The sequence below is a fragment of the Melitaea cinxia genome, chromosome 5 (assembly GCF_905220565.1).
Source record: "Melitaea cinxia chromosome 5, ilMelCinx1.1, whole genome shotgun sequence".
In the NCBI taxonomy this organism is placed as follows: domain Eukaryota; kingdom Metazoa; phylum Arthropoda; class Insecta; order Lepidoptera; family Nymphalidae; genus Melitaea; species Melitaea cinxia.
Window position 1 is genome coordinate 16291923 of NC_059398.1, and position 15226 is coordinate 16307148.

Below are 15226 nucleotides of genomic sequence, written 5' to 3' on the forward strand. Positions count from 1 at the left end.
ACACGTGAGTTCAAACTAGGACTAAATAAATCTCCGATAAATTGAATAATAATTGTTTCATAATTTTTAAACGCATTGTCCCTCGTATAGCAGGCATTACATAATAGCGGGCGGTCAAGATGAAAGATGAACGTAAAAAGCCAGATGAATCATGATTAATCAGATTATTGAAGGGTAAAGGGCTTCAATTAGATTGATTAAAGGAACTTGTCTACTCAGCGACGCGAGCTTAGACCTCAAACTGGTTTTGGTGGGAATTATAATTTGCTAAGTAAAATCTTATTAATTACAAAATATAATTGACTAAATTAGTATTTTATAAATGTTACGTTAACATATTATATTCTCTCACCGTGCCTTGGAGAGCACGTTAAGCCGTCGGTCCCGGTTGTTACTCATAGTAGAGAATATATCCGCCAACCCGCATTGGAGCAGCGTGGTGGATTAAGCTCTGATCCTTCTCCTACATGAAGAAGCCTATGCCCAGTAGTGGGATATTACAGGCTGAAGCGAACATATTTTATTAATAATATGATTTAATAGTTTATATAACACTAGATTATCCAGATTTTGATTTAATTTTACTTAATTTTACAATGTGGAAATAAAAATAAACGTAAAGTAAAGGTACCTTTATTTAAAGGCGGAACTCTAAAACTCTGTTTTTACTTACATAACCCTATTTATTAAGAAGAGTCATTGCTGTTTACTACATAAAACTAAGAAATTTTCGCACAGTATCAAAACAATATCGACATTAAAGGCGAACACGTGAGGAGTTTAGTTTATAATACGACCAACTATTATTGATAAGACTATCTCAATAGACACTTGTCTTATTATCAAAACGACAGCTTAGTTACATAAAACCGATGTACTCTAGTTCAAAAATAAATATTCTTATATACAAAATTCTCGTGTCACAATGTTATTTACCATACTCCTCCGAAACGGGTAAACCGATTGTTATGAAATTTTGTGTGCATATCGAGTAGGTCTGAGAATCGGCCAACATTTATTTTTCATTCTCCTAAGTTACACGGGATTAAGGAGGTTAATAACATATATAGCAAAGCAACGTTTTCGGGGTCAGCTATATACATATAAATAAAAGCTAATCGCCGAAATTAATGTACGCGCATATCTTCCAAATGACTGTACCGAATCGCATTGTTCTTTCTTTTTATTACGGTTCATTATTATCATAACAACCGGCTCTGGTGTAGTGGTTCATGTAGGCACGTAAATACCGGGTTTGTGGGTTCGGTTCCCGCTCGGTATGGATATTTGTATTGCTACAAACTATTTTCCGGTTTGGATGTCTGTCCTTGTAGGTCTCCAAACCGTGCTTTGGAGAGCACGTTCAGGTTTCGTTTCCGGTTGTTATCATAAATACCTGATAGCAATCATTACTCATGGTAAGGAATATATACGCCAATCAACAGCTGAGCAACGTGATAGATTAAGCTCCAATCCTTCTCCTACACGGAGAAGGGGGCCTATGTATGTAACAGTGGGACATTACAGGCTGAATTATCATCGTATTGTGGCACATACGAAAAAAAGATATATTGACTAAAAAAATATGTATCGATCCGAAGTTAGGCTAGTAAACAATACAAGTGAAAAATTCTTGCCGTTCATACATTAATTAATTGAATAATCCGCGTTACAAATAAGGAATTACTGAGAATAACATGACCAAGAAAACCGATCAATGCGTATATTGTCCTTCGTCAACCGTGTTTGGAATAAAAATATTATTATGATGATATTAATAACTCATATAAACAAGATATGCTCAGTAAAACTTGAAGTTCAACTTGTCTTTGCAACTAATTGAATATTACGCAGGTGCTGAAGAAGCAGCCAATTCATCTAACAGGTAAAAGTGTTCACTTTGTCTGTCAAATATTTCTGTTCGCAACCTGGAATCCACAAGCTATAAAATATGCTGATACAATTATTATTTTTTTCGTAGATAAGTCGTCTTTTTTCGACGCTAGTTGACTAGTCCCGTTGGCGCAGTTTGTAGTGGCCCTGCTTTCTGTTTCGCGGGTTGTGGGTTCGATTCCCGCCTGAGTCTGGGAGTAATATTTGTATATACGTTTTATTTCCATGTATATTTACATATAAAATTTGCTATAGGAGTCGGCTATTACCTGTGACACAAATATTAAGTTGCTTACCTTAGGAACAGACGATCGTATGTGAATGTTTATAAAATTATATTTATATTATTATTATTTTTTTATATTTCCTTTTATACAAACCTTTATTGACAATAAAGAACACAAAAAAAAATCTAATTCGATACTAGTTATTTGGATAAGTTACAGTGAAGCATACCCTAAGGACTTGTTTATCTTCTGCTGACAAAATTTATCAGTAGTTTATGCGCCACCTAAACTTTAACTTAAACAGGCCCTAATTACATTAATCAATAAATAGTCTTACTCTTCAATACACGCTTTTTTTGGTATCGCAGGAGAACCCATTTACGGGTGATATCCAAGATGCCCGGTAGGCATTCCTAGACCGTACTTCAATACACGCTAGCCTAGACTTGTCCATTTATCTTATCTAGTACACGCTGATAGTGTCACTATCCACGTGTGATCGCTTCTGATAACACCACTGATAACCTAACACGTAGATAGTAAATGTATGTAACTATTGTACTGATGTTCATCAATATTTGTTAGGTGAAAATCTAATACTGATATTACAATTATTTTCCAGTTGACGATAATATATGATATTTTTTCTACTAAAAAATTTTGAGCTGGAAATTTACTGCTGTACCTATCTATGTTACTGCAAATTTATTAGTTCATAGTAATTAGTACTAATAAATTACATAGTTTAGTATACATTTTTTTAAATTAAAATTTAATAAATTCAAGATCCATACAATTTATTCAATTTTTTTTTGTATGATACGGTCAATCTAAACGTGCGTCGAGGTGAACTTTCACTAAGTATGATGTCACTTTGTTATACAACGTCGTTACACGCCTGTCTCTAGTGTAATCGATTATGTTCCATGTGTGTATGGTGACCATACAACCAAACAACGAACGTAGAACGTTTCACAAACCTGACATTCTTAATATGCAAATTTCTAAGTGTTATTTTCTGGCTGACTGGCTCTTCGGAGCAGTTCGCAAAAACCCTGGTATTAAATTCAGGGTTATGAGTACGATACTGCGTGTAATATTTATATAAATAGGAAAAATATAACTTCTTCTTAAGGTTTCATTCAATGTTACAATTGTATATAGAGGGACACAAGTCCAACTTTATATAATTGTAAATATAATATATATGTGTATGTATCCTGGTTACCGTACTATACGCTATGGTAAAATATAACAGCTATTAATACCATAATATTGTTTCTTTACGATCTGTTATGAGAATCATTTTAAACGGTTTCAATTAAGAATATGCATATAATTTTTACTTTCTATCAAGAACTAGTTTCTTTTTTTTAATATTATGACATACGTATCTTAAATAAATGATGTGATTTGTATAATTGGCCACATTTACTCAAACATTAAGAAAAATATTGCGTTTGCTGCAAATTACATCAACAATAATAGAACAATAACAATAACGCATTATTAGGGATAGCTCAAAACACGTCAGATCTCGTTGAAATGACGAACGCTTTCGCACAAAAAAAGAACGATCAAAATCGATACACGCAGTATAAATATGTGAGGTAATAATACATGAAAAAAATTAAATCGAATTGAGACACTTCCTTTTTTGAAGTCGGCTAAGTAACAGAATTAAAAAACGTTTGTCAAAACTTGAAAGGCCGACCTTCGCTTAAGATTATTATGACTTATCCACTGGTTTATCACAGCCCATTTACTATTAATACGGTAGCATACTTATGTATTGTGAAATTGTAGGCTATATAACTTTACATAACATTTAATCCCGCGGGTATATTAACTAACAAAACGTAATTACAACTGCGTTTGGATACTTTATACTTTATTACACTCAAAAATACATATAGAAACATAAAATAATACATAACATTTGTAACTGTAGAGTTATAGAAATTACGAGTATTGCTTGATATTTTAAGGCCTGTTTATGTACCGCGTTTGCGCATACATACAACAGCTTCACCAAGGATTTACTCCCGTGTCGAGGGTCCGGAAAAACACACAATAGACAAGCACAAACGCCCAGATCACGCCAAACATCTGTATTATCAATACAAATGTATGCGCTCTGACCGTTGTGCTAACGTATCGTCCAATTCTTAAAATTAATTTATTTATTTACATGTACAACTCTTTATAATCTTATTTTATTGCAATTACATATATCAACAAACATTCAATGTGAGTTTTTTTTATTTTTAAACGTTTCCATTAAATTTAAATAAATACAATCGAAATGGCAACCTATATTTTTTTTAATTGATTAAGTACTTCAAACACCGAGTCATCAAGTTATATTCATATAATGACGATGTCGCAAAATCTTCCGGGCATTGTACAATTTGTGCGGTGACAGTAAACAATACGCTTTCTTAACCACTGAATAAGTAGGTGACAACTGTTTATAATTTACAGGTTTTATTGTGATTTACGGTTTTGTTCGTTTAGTATTTAAAATGAAGTATTTGCTGATTTTGCTTGCAATACTATTTCATTAAAAAAATTTGTGACGTCGAAAGATTGTTCTTTTGTGACGTAACAAAAATTATACTGGAAATTGATTGTGTATTATGACTTATTATAAAATTACTTATTATTTAACCTATTAAATAGATTTTTAATAATATCTGTATTATACAAATACTAGCTAGCTCTGTTCGTCCATGTTTTTTTACACGATAAGTAATCACCAACATATCACATACTAAACCTTCTCCGAAACACGTATCTCATGCTATAAGTATTATTCCAATCGGTTCAGTAGTTTTCGCAGTATAACCGAACAAAAGATCTGGCTCTTCAAACGATACATACATTAAAAATAGAAATAAAAATACAATCGAATTAAGAACCTCCTCCTTTTTGATAGTCGGTTAAAAAGCGTGTCGACAAAGTAAAACTATCAAAGCTGACGTAGGCTATCCGATGTCTTTTTATGCTTTAAACGCGTTGGCGTTTTTTCGAACCCGATACCAATACGCCAGCTGACTCAGCGGCAAAAAAGTCTAAGCAACGTGCCTGTATAACAACTTCATTATTGCTGATCATTCTGGTTTAGTGGTGACGAAAGTTTCATTAACACGGTTTCAATACGCACTCGGTATTTTGTATTTGTAAAATATTTTTCTGCTTTAGGGATTCTTCTTGTGGTTATTTTTTCATGCGATGTAGAAGCTGACGCTATTATAGGAGTTTCAGAGGAACAATCGCTGTAAGTAAAATTGGCCTTAAAGAGTTGTCAGTGCAAGTAAAATCTAACAAAGCTCGTGAGGAGTAACAGTAACAGCGTTTTTTACAATTAAGTCTAGTTACCTGATGGTAAGAGTTTATCCTAGCGTATAGACCCCTGCAACACCAGAAACATAGCAAGCGCGTCCCTACCCCCAATCTTCCCAGGAGCTCTGGTCACCTTACCACAGGAACACAACACTGCTTGAAAGCAGTATTATTTAATTCATACGATTTATTTTTGTGTTACCCACACATTAGGAAATTCTAAACATTTTTTTTAATATCATATCAAAAAATGACCGTTCCAGCGGGGATCGAACCTGCATCTCCGACTTACCGTGTCGGTGCTTTAGCCAATTAAGCTATGGAATGATGTACTCGGTAGATCGAAATTTTTGATATAATGACTAAGCGACTGTGGCGCCGTCTATAGTGAGTCTATTAGAAGGTTTGCAAGGTCACCGAGAAATCCGGAGTATCGAAACAGAACTGGTAATCCCATAAAAAAATGTTTTGTATTCGCCGTGAAAGCTTACAAACTTAGAACTTAGAACTCTATAACAACGATGATGCAAAAAAATGTGTTATTTTTTAAAATAAAAATCATCATTCATCATCATCATCATCATTTCAGCCTATTGCAGTCCACCGCTGGACATATAGGCCTCCACAAGTTCGCGCCAAAAACGGCGTGAACTCATGTGTGTTGCCCAAAGTCACCACGCTGGGCAGGCGGGTTGGTGACCGCAGGGCTGGGCTTCGTCGCACCGAAGACGCTGCTGCCCGTCTTCGGCATGTGTCTTTCAAAGCCAGCAGTTGGATGGTAAAAGTGAATGAAATGAACCAACGGTCCGCTTTTTAAGTTCCAAGGTGGTAGTAGAACTGTGTTATCCCTTAGTCGCCTCTTACGACACACCGGGAAGATAGGGGGTGGCTATATTCTTTAATGCCGTAGCCACGCAGCGAAATAAAAATACAAGACGAAAAATGTGTTACGATAAAAAATGTTAATCAGCTCGCTAGAATAAATAGTTTATTTTTTTAGATTACAGTTAATTGTTAATCGAGATAAACAACAAAAACTAACCTATAGTTTAATGAAAATACGTTTTTCAATATTCGTCAAACAATATTGAAAAATTAATGAGCTGTGAAAAGTAGAACAAAACAAACGATTACATTTACTTTGAGTTCCATACGTGTGTGTGAAACGTACATGTTTTTGATGTTATACTGCGCCAAAGTGCGTTAGGGAAAATGATAACAGTATTTTTTTACGATGTACACGCACAACGTCACATAAAACCGACGACGCCCTAAAGTTGTCAACAAAGAAGAAGTTAGCAACGTGAAGTTAGTTAGTGTGTGTATGTGCGTATATAAGTACACACACATACACACACTTTTTTTAATATTCTCCCAAGATCCAGCGAAAACCAGACCTTTGTCATTTTATGAAAGCTGAAAGTTCTTCTTCTTCTTCTTCTAATAGCTTTCAATAGTGCCAAATGAGCACAGATGATTTCGCCAATGTCACGTAGAAGAAGCTGAAAATTTCTCAGCACACCGTTATAACAATGGTCCGTATCTGTCAAAATAACTCTGTCTCCAACTTTATATTTGGCCATTGTTTAAACCGTCGTTGGTGGTGCATACGCTGAGAAAAATCATCTTTTATGCAATGACGAAAGTGTCAAAATGTAAAGATCACATGACTTAATTATTAATTACCTTGAATTATTTTAAAGAAGTGGGTGTCGTAAGAGGCGACTAAGGGATAACATAGTTCCGCTACCACCTTGGAACTTGAAAAGCCGACCGATGGCGGGATAACCATCCAACTGCCGGCTTTGAAATATACAGGCCGAAGACGGGCAGCAGCGTCTTCGGTGCGACAAAGCCAGCCCTGCGGTCACCAACCCGCCTGCCCAGCGTGGTGACTATGGGCAAAACACATGAGTTCACGTTATTTTTGGCGTAAACTTGTGGAGGCCTATGTCCAGTAGTGGACTGTAAAGGCTGTAATGATGATTTTAAAGACTGCAAACTAAGTACATACTTATAACATTTGCAAAGGATATTAAAGAAAGAAAGGAGAAGGAAAATATTTATCACGAGGCCTAAATAGACTTTAAAAGTATACACAACAATATTTTATAACAGTATTTGAAGTTAATTAAGATCACCTTAATATTTGAATATACAAATGTATATATATAGTTATACACAACAAAATAATATGATATTGTTGTAAAAAAAAATTTGCCGTATTTTTTATCAAAACCACCTAAAATTATCGTCACGTCTGGCAAGAAAATAAATGGTTAAAAAAAAGTATTGGCTGCCTTCATGGGTGGCGGAAGTTATATGGCAAAGATGTTACGTCAAATTAGTACACTGCACTCACAGAGCCTGTCAGTCTGTACAACTTAGTACAATAATCGGCACGGATATTGGCTACACTTCAACATTTTATGGATAGAGAAATTTAGTGAGTGCTATTTTTACAACTTAATTATTTTTCTACTGAACTGATTTTAGGTTTGCGACCACAGGGGTCGTTGCGCAAAGCGATCCCCACTCTGATGCCAAGACTCAAATCAGAGAAATATTAATTCCGATAGCAACATAACACACAATATAAGCAAAAAATCGAGAAGTCTAGAAAAGATATCATACCGAAATTATGAAGAGAGAAGCAAAACTTCTTAATGCATGTTTGACTTGGGGAGTAAGCTGGTGAATGCGTGACGAAAGCGTTACGAAAAGTGTGAGCGGGCAAGACGAACGGAGCAAGAGAGAGAGAGAGAGAGATGCGAATACAAGTTTTCTTTCTCTCTTTCTCTTATAGCACGTTACGTCTCGTATATCTAAGACACAGTGCAGGCCTATTGTGTAGAAGTTTTACTTTAGTCGTGTGGTCTAAAGCACACTCGTTTTTTTTTTTTAAACGTTAAAACAGACATTAAAGACGTAACCGTATTTTACATTTCAAATCTTTTTTACTTCGAAAATGGAGCTAAAAGCACTTTTTAGGCTTCACCCAAATGCTCTTTAGACAGGATACAGGTTTTGTAAAATGGTGCTACCGGGTGGTATATAGCAAAAACTTTAAAACGTCTTAATTTTAGTAATATTATATTATTTGCCTGCGTTTATGAAATACATTAAAGGCGTATACCTAATTTTAGTTATTAAACTTTATGTGAAAGCCTTTTTGAAAAATATTAGTTAAAATAACAGCAACTTTAATGCAATGTCAAGAATAAAATTCTAAACGACCTTAAAGACAAAAATTTATTTAAAAAATATATTTCTATTATACCCTAATCTTATAAATTACCTCATAAAAATAATAGTTTAGTACAAAAAGTAGCAGTAGCAAAGTACGTTTTCGCTATAAATTTTTTAAAGAGCAAACAGGTGAGATAGTCTCTGATTTCGATAATTAATTGTTATATACGAAAACTTTTCCGTAAAACTTCTATATTTATACTTATATATCTCTATCATTTTTAAGCTCACATCTAAATTTCTTAGCGTTTTGATTTGTAATTAACAAACTTATAAATGCATATTTTTGCTCATTATAAATATTATGTCTATGGCAAAAGTATAAAATTATACTTTTAGCTTTTAAATCGAATAAAGCGAATACGTAACTCAGCGTTTTGGAAAAAAATCACCCGTAAAGGATTATTACATAACTAAAAGCTAAAAATGTACATGTAAAAATGTTAATGTATAATAAAAATGTAAATGTACAAAGGCGAAATCGGGCATCTATAGATAATTATTATTAAATATATGTAAATGACCATCTTATAGACCATTCCGTTGTAATTCAAAACGACCTTTTTTTAACAATTGTTATCTTTGCGAGTAATATATTATCAGCATAGACCAGGTGTTTGTGTTGTTCTATTACAGCTGCTGAGCAGGTGAAGGGACCCCTAAACACTTAACCTATGAATTTTAGAATTAATTATAATATAAAACCTTTATGGTTCCGACCTCTTTGACCGCTAATGTCACAGCCGTTTATGTTACACTGTGTATATTATCTATGTTTTTAAGGTTTTTAATGGCTACCAAGTGAACATTGAGTCTAAGTGTTTGCAGTTTGCGCAGTGAAGACTAATCGTAAGACAAAATTACTTATGGAAAAATAATAAGTATATACTTAAAATTATCATAGAAAATGATGACGCGTGAAGAGTAAATAATAATAAATATAGTAGTAGAGTGAGAGGCGTTTATATTTACAATAGCCGCCACAGTGTCTCATATAATATAATACAGCCACTATAAACAAAGAAATATTAAACATGATTTACGTTAAATGGGTTGTTTCCATAAAAAACGTCTTTGTTAACATCATCAGCCTTAAATCTATCTAGTTTAGTATGGGGCTCATGATTTAACTAAAATATTTTAACGCTATAATTTTAAACAAAACTTATCGAAATTAGAGATAGTTGGAAATATTTGTGTTTTTTTTATCATTGCTTTTTCATCATTTCGTCTCAATGCTTGTTTAGTTGTCTTATGATGCATTGCATAATGATGTTCTGTTGGTGATAGCGAGTTGATGAGGAAACGATTGCTATTAAAGGTAACCTGATATTGAATCGTGTCCGTAGGTTATATTTGTGCATGAGCTTTGAGGAGTTCTTTGTATAACTGTTGTACAGTAATGTACAAAGTCGTGTCCAGTATTTGTAGACTCATATAGAAGAAAAATTATTAATTTTTATGACTGTGGATTGTTATGGAGAGTTTTGGAAATTTACCGATGAGGTAAATTATTTTAATTTTTTGGTTTCAATTTTAATATTTCAAGTTTTTTACTGTGGAATTTTGTTTTAGATAGAACTTTTTTGAAGAATCAAAGCAGAAAAAAGAAAGATAAAAGACACATAACGCTAGAGATATTTCACTCGACAGATGTAGTATTACATTTAACAATTATGTGACAGATAGTTTTATGGGGTACCAGATTATAGGAAATTGACAGTAATTTAAAAAAAAATCATAGAAAAATTTAATAAGTACCCAAAGTATGTGAAAATCGTATATAATGCCGCTATTAAATTGCTCTTAATGATAAAATTAAAATTACGATAATTTTTATCATTACATCAACTTACCTAGCGTTAGCGCTGCGATGTTGAAAAAATTATATGAAAAAAATGTATGTCAAATTTCTCATAAAGGCTGAAATGAAATACTTTGAAATTACTTACCATAAAAGAAATATCGGATATAGGAAATCAACTACCTCGCGTGGTATTTTACCGTTTAGCTTCTCTATTAAATCCATATTTAATGAGACCTTATCCTTGAACACAATTCGATGATTGATCCAAAAAAAAGTATACTTTTTCAAGCTAAATATGAAGTAATTCAGAAAATTTATATGAATCTATGTTTGGTTCACAGAAATTGAAACTTTTATAAACCAAAATGCAATTTTCTTATTCCAAAGCGGTCATATTCTACTCCAAGTACACTATAATTCTCTACACTGTTTTCAAATTTTATTTCCGTTGAGACTAAATTCTGATTTCTAATGCCGATTTTTCTATCTATGTACATTTTATATACCATCAATTTATAAAGAAAGAAATATGTATATAAATGGATGAAAGAGTCTCGATACTTTTGTAAATTTAAATAACAACTTTGATCTATTACCAACACTACACAAAAATTACTAAGAAACAGGAGACGGAATTATCGCAAAAAAAAGATCTCACAGGAAGAAAACCATCGACATTACATATATAATACACACACAGTATTACATACATATGTAATACTGTGAGTAAATAATTAAAAAAAAAAGTACGAGAAATACGAATTTCGCGATACTTTTTCAAAAGACCTCGTACAGTATCTGGCAACCCAAAAGAGTAAGCGGTAGTAGTAGTAGCAGCGGAAAGAGGCCTATATGCCCAGCATTCGACGTTACAGGCTGATTCAATTAATTTTCTTATAATATTTTGGAAATAAACAACTCTCTTGTAAATTTTTAACTTCATCTACACTGGGAATAGGGTTTTGGGCTAATATTTTTGAGTGTATTCACTCAATATAAAATTATATTTACTCTTTTTCTTGCCAATACATAATATTTGACAAGTCTCATACAAAACTTATGACACAAATACGTATGTCATAGCTAATTGGTTGAAGTAATCATACAATGGGACGGCTAGCCCATTCATTGAAGAACGCCATTCAACCAAACGTCAAATGACTGTTAGCTGAGTGTTTGAATGAAGAAGCGTCAAGACGTCTCTCAGCTTGCAAAAGTGAATACAAACTTTTAACCTACTTCAAAAAAATTTTTTTTGTATTTTATATGCAATCATTACTAGTTAAATATTGAATTATTATTGAAACAGTAAAGCTATTTAAAGGAAGGTTATTTTTGTGGTACCTAGACTGGTAAACTGCGTACCCTGTTAACTATTCCTGTGCGTATACCTAATTTAGCGATCAATTTTTTTATTCTCGTCAGAAAGTCTGTCGAAAAAAGTTATAGGCTTTAAAATAACGTGCTACGACAAGAAAAGCTGTAGATACTTTTTTTTTATGTCACTAGGTCGGCAAACAAGCGTACGGCTCACCTGATGGTAAGCGATGACCGTAGCTTATAGACGCCTGCAACACCAGAAGCATCGCAAGCGCGTTGCCGACCCAATCCCCAATCCCCCCAGGAGTTCTGGTAACCTTACTCACCAATAGGAACACAATACTGCTTGAGAACAGTATTATTTTGCTGTGATCTTCTGTAAGGTCGAGGTACCCCAGTCGGGCTGCTCCATATTTTGAGCAGGAAATTCCTGCTGTGCCCTACCTCAGTTAAAAGATACTTTTAAATGAGGATGAATTCGCGCCAGTAATTTAGTTACAGATGTTACGAAGTTTACAGAACTAAGTAAAATTTTACTAGGTTTATAGATACAAAGTCTAATTATTTACAAAATAATGTAACAATTTAATTAAATGTGTTTTATAAAAGCGACGAATGTAATAAAAAATGTTACATACCTATTCGCTATCCATTAAAAATATTATTTATCATCTTATATTTATAATAAAATTAATATTATTTATGGCTAAGATTTATCATATATTTCATTATATTGTTATAGATTTTGTAATAATTGGGGGCCTGTAAAATATTCTGAATAGGTACTCTATATAAATGGCACGTAGTCTAAAATCAATTCGCCGAATATAAAAGCTCCGTATACGAAAAAGCTGTCGAAATATCCCGAACATTTCCACAGGTAACAATAAAAATATATTTTTTTCTCAATTTTGTAATAATCGTCATACAGCTTTAACTCAAAAATCCTTGAAATATAATTTTAACCCAACCTACCTTTTAGGTTTCCACTTCTTCATCAACACACCAAACATGATGTTACGAAATCAGCCGCCAATATCCAGATAATAAAACACTAAACGCCTACACAAATCTAAGCTTACAAACAAACACCAATCTATCACTATGTCATTGACTTACGTATCACAACAAATAAACGCACAAAACATTAAACTTGCACTTTAGGTCATACGAAAATACCTATTGACCTAGACACACTGAACGTTCCATATCTAGGAGACGTACAATCGATATACCATACAATTCGACAACAACTCGCTTATAGAATTACTTAATTTTAAAACTATGACATTGAGTAATATATTCTCATTAAGTTTTTAATTCGCAATCGATCTTTCAATCGGGATAATCGATTCACCAATACATATTATTATTATTTCATTATACACATCCACTGTTCTCCAGCGACGCGAGCGGACTGAATCAGAGTTGACAGTCTTGTCGAGTATTTTATCGGGCTCTGCGTATAATCCGTCGACGCTGTTGGCCGATTAGTCGCAATTCGGTGTCAACGGAGATGAGAAGCGTTGTCGATCAGCTGGTTATTTGGCGCCATCTTGTTTTTTTTTTGTATTAATCTATTATTTAATTTCCTTTTTGTAATGCTAAAATTGTAATAATTTTTTAAACAAGCTCCTTAAATGTAGACAGCTCAAAAATTTACAGCTATCGAGCGCGATTGACGCTTGCTAAATGTACCGTATGTCTTTGGAATACTGGAATATAATTACAGGATCAAGGTAAAGATTCCGTCAACCAGTGACAAGGTCTGGGACAAATAACATACTCAAGTAATATACTTTAACAGCGATATAAAAATAAATATTAAACAGACAAAGAAATCACAAAATTACCATTTTAAAATTTAATAAAATTAAGTACAGCATTAACTAAATTGGTAAATGCCCTATAGACTTTAGAATGATGAGTTTGAAAATGCAATACGAAATTGATACTCTTCGATCGATACATATAAAGTAATAAAATAAAAATGTCTTCTGTATATCTGTTTATTTAAACACGCATTACTAAGTAGTAATACTAAATACTAACGACTGACATACTCGTAAGTAAGCAGGTACCTGCATGTTATGTTAGTGTATGTTATGCATAATTACTTATGTTAAATCAAGCATGTTCTTTAGAAGGGTTATAAATTAAAAACGATTAATATTAATACTTTGTTTCTCTTCCTATTATTACCCGACTGCCAAGGAAGGGTTATGTTTTTCGCGCGTATCTTGTATGTATGTATGTTTGTATGTAATATTCTTTACTACCTCATATTTCCAGAACCACTGAACGGATTTACATAATTGAGATATCGTTAGGTTCGTCTTAGCTGTCCAAGTGTTCTTAGATAGGTGACATTAAAAAAAATCAAACATGGCGGCTGCGCGAAGCCATTGTAGTTAATGAAAAAAAATTGTTTTTCTCGAATACTATATGGGTATCAAATTGAAGGGCACAATACAAGGATTTTAAAAAGGTATATCATGATTATTATATAAATAAGTATTGTACGTACTGTATGTTTTACATAAGATCTCGTAGACTAAACACTTATTCCGTTTTCATTAATAGTACATATTTTAAAACAATAAGGGTTTATGAATAAAAAAATAATATTAATTCAAAGACCATTTCGAATAATCTTAATATGCCTGCAACTGTTTGTTTTAAATAATATCACGTGAAGTAAACGTAACTAAAATATTCCCTACTCCGTTATTGTGTTTTAAAACAATGAGATTTTATGAGTAAAAAAAATATATAAAATTTTTCATGTCAACGACCTTTATGAATTATCCAAATTCCACAGCGCATCTGTATTAACAAAAGCCTCCTTTGTTAGTCCATTATAATATTTTGGTAACGCCGTGGGTGTCTTCTTGCATAACTTCGATTTTTTTTTTAACTAGACACGCTTCGCGGCTTTACCCTTTCAAATTCCGAGTCCAAGAAAATTTGGGAAAATAGTCACATTTATATCGTATTGAGAAATATTGAAATCAATGGTAAGTCATCGGAAGTTAGGCAGAACTTATAGTGTCTTCTGACGGAATACTACAAAATTGAAAAAAAAAACACGAATTATTGATGGCCATCATATCTTTAGCTAAAAAAAAAAAACGAGAAATAAAATCCAAATTCCATACCAAGTAGAGAATAAAATCTAGTCTTATGTAAGTCAATATCAACTTGCACCCTTCGTAATGGGTGGCGCATTAGCCCTGACCTTGAATGTTGAAAGGGGTTGCATTTCATTCGAGGGAAGGTTTCATTAACTTATCGCTACGATAAGTTAACATGAATTTGATAGCATAATGTCAAAAAAATTTAAATATACGTACAAAATAAAGTTTAACTTTTCAATTACACAAAA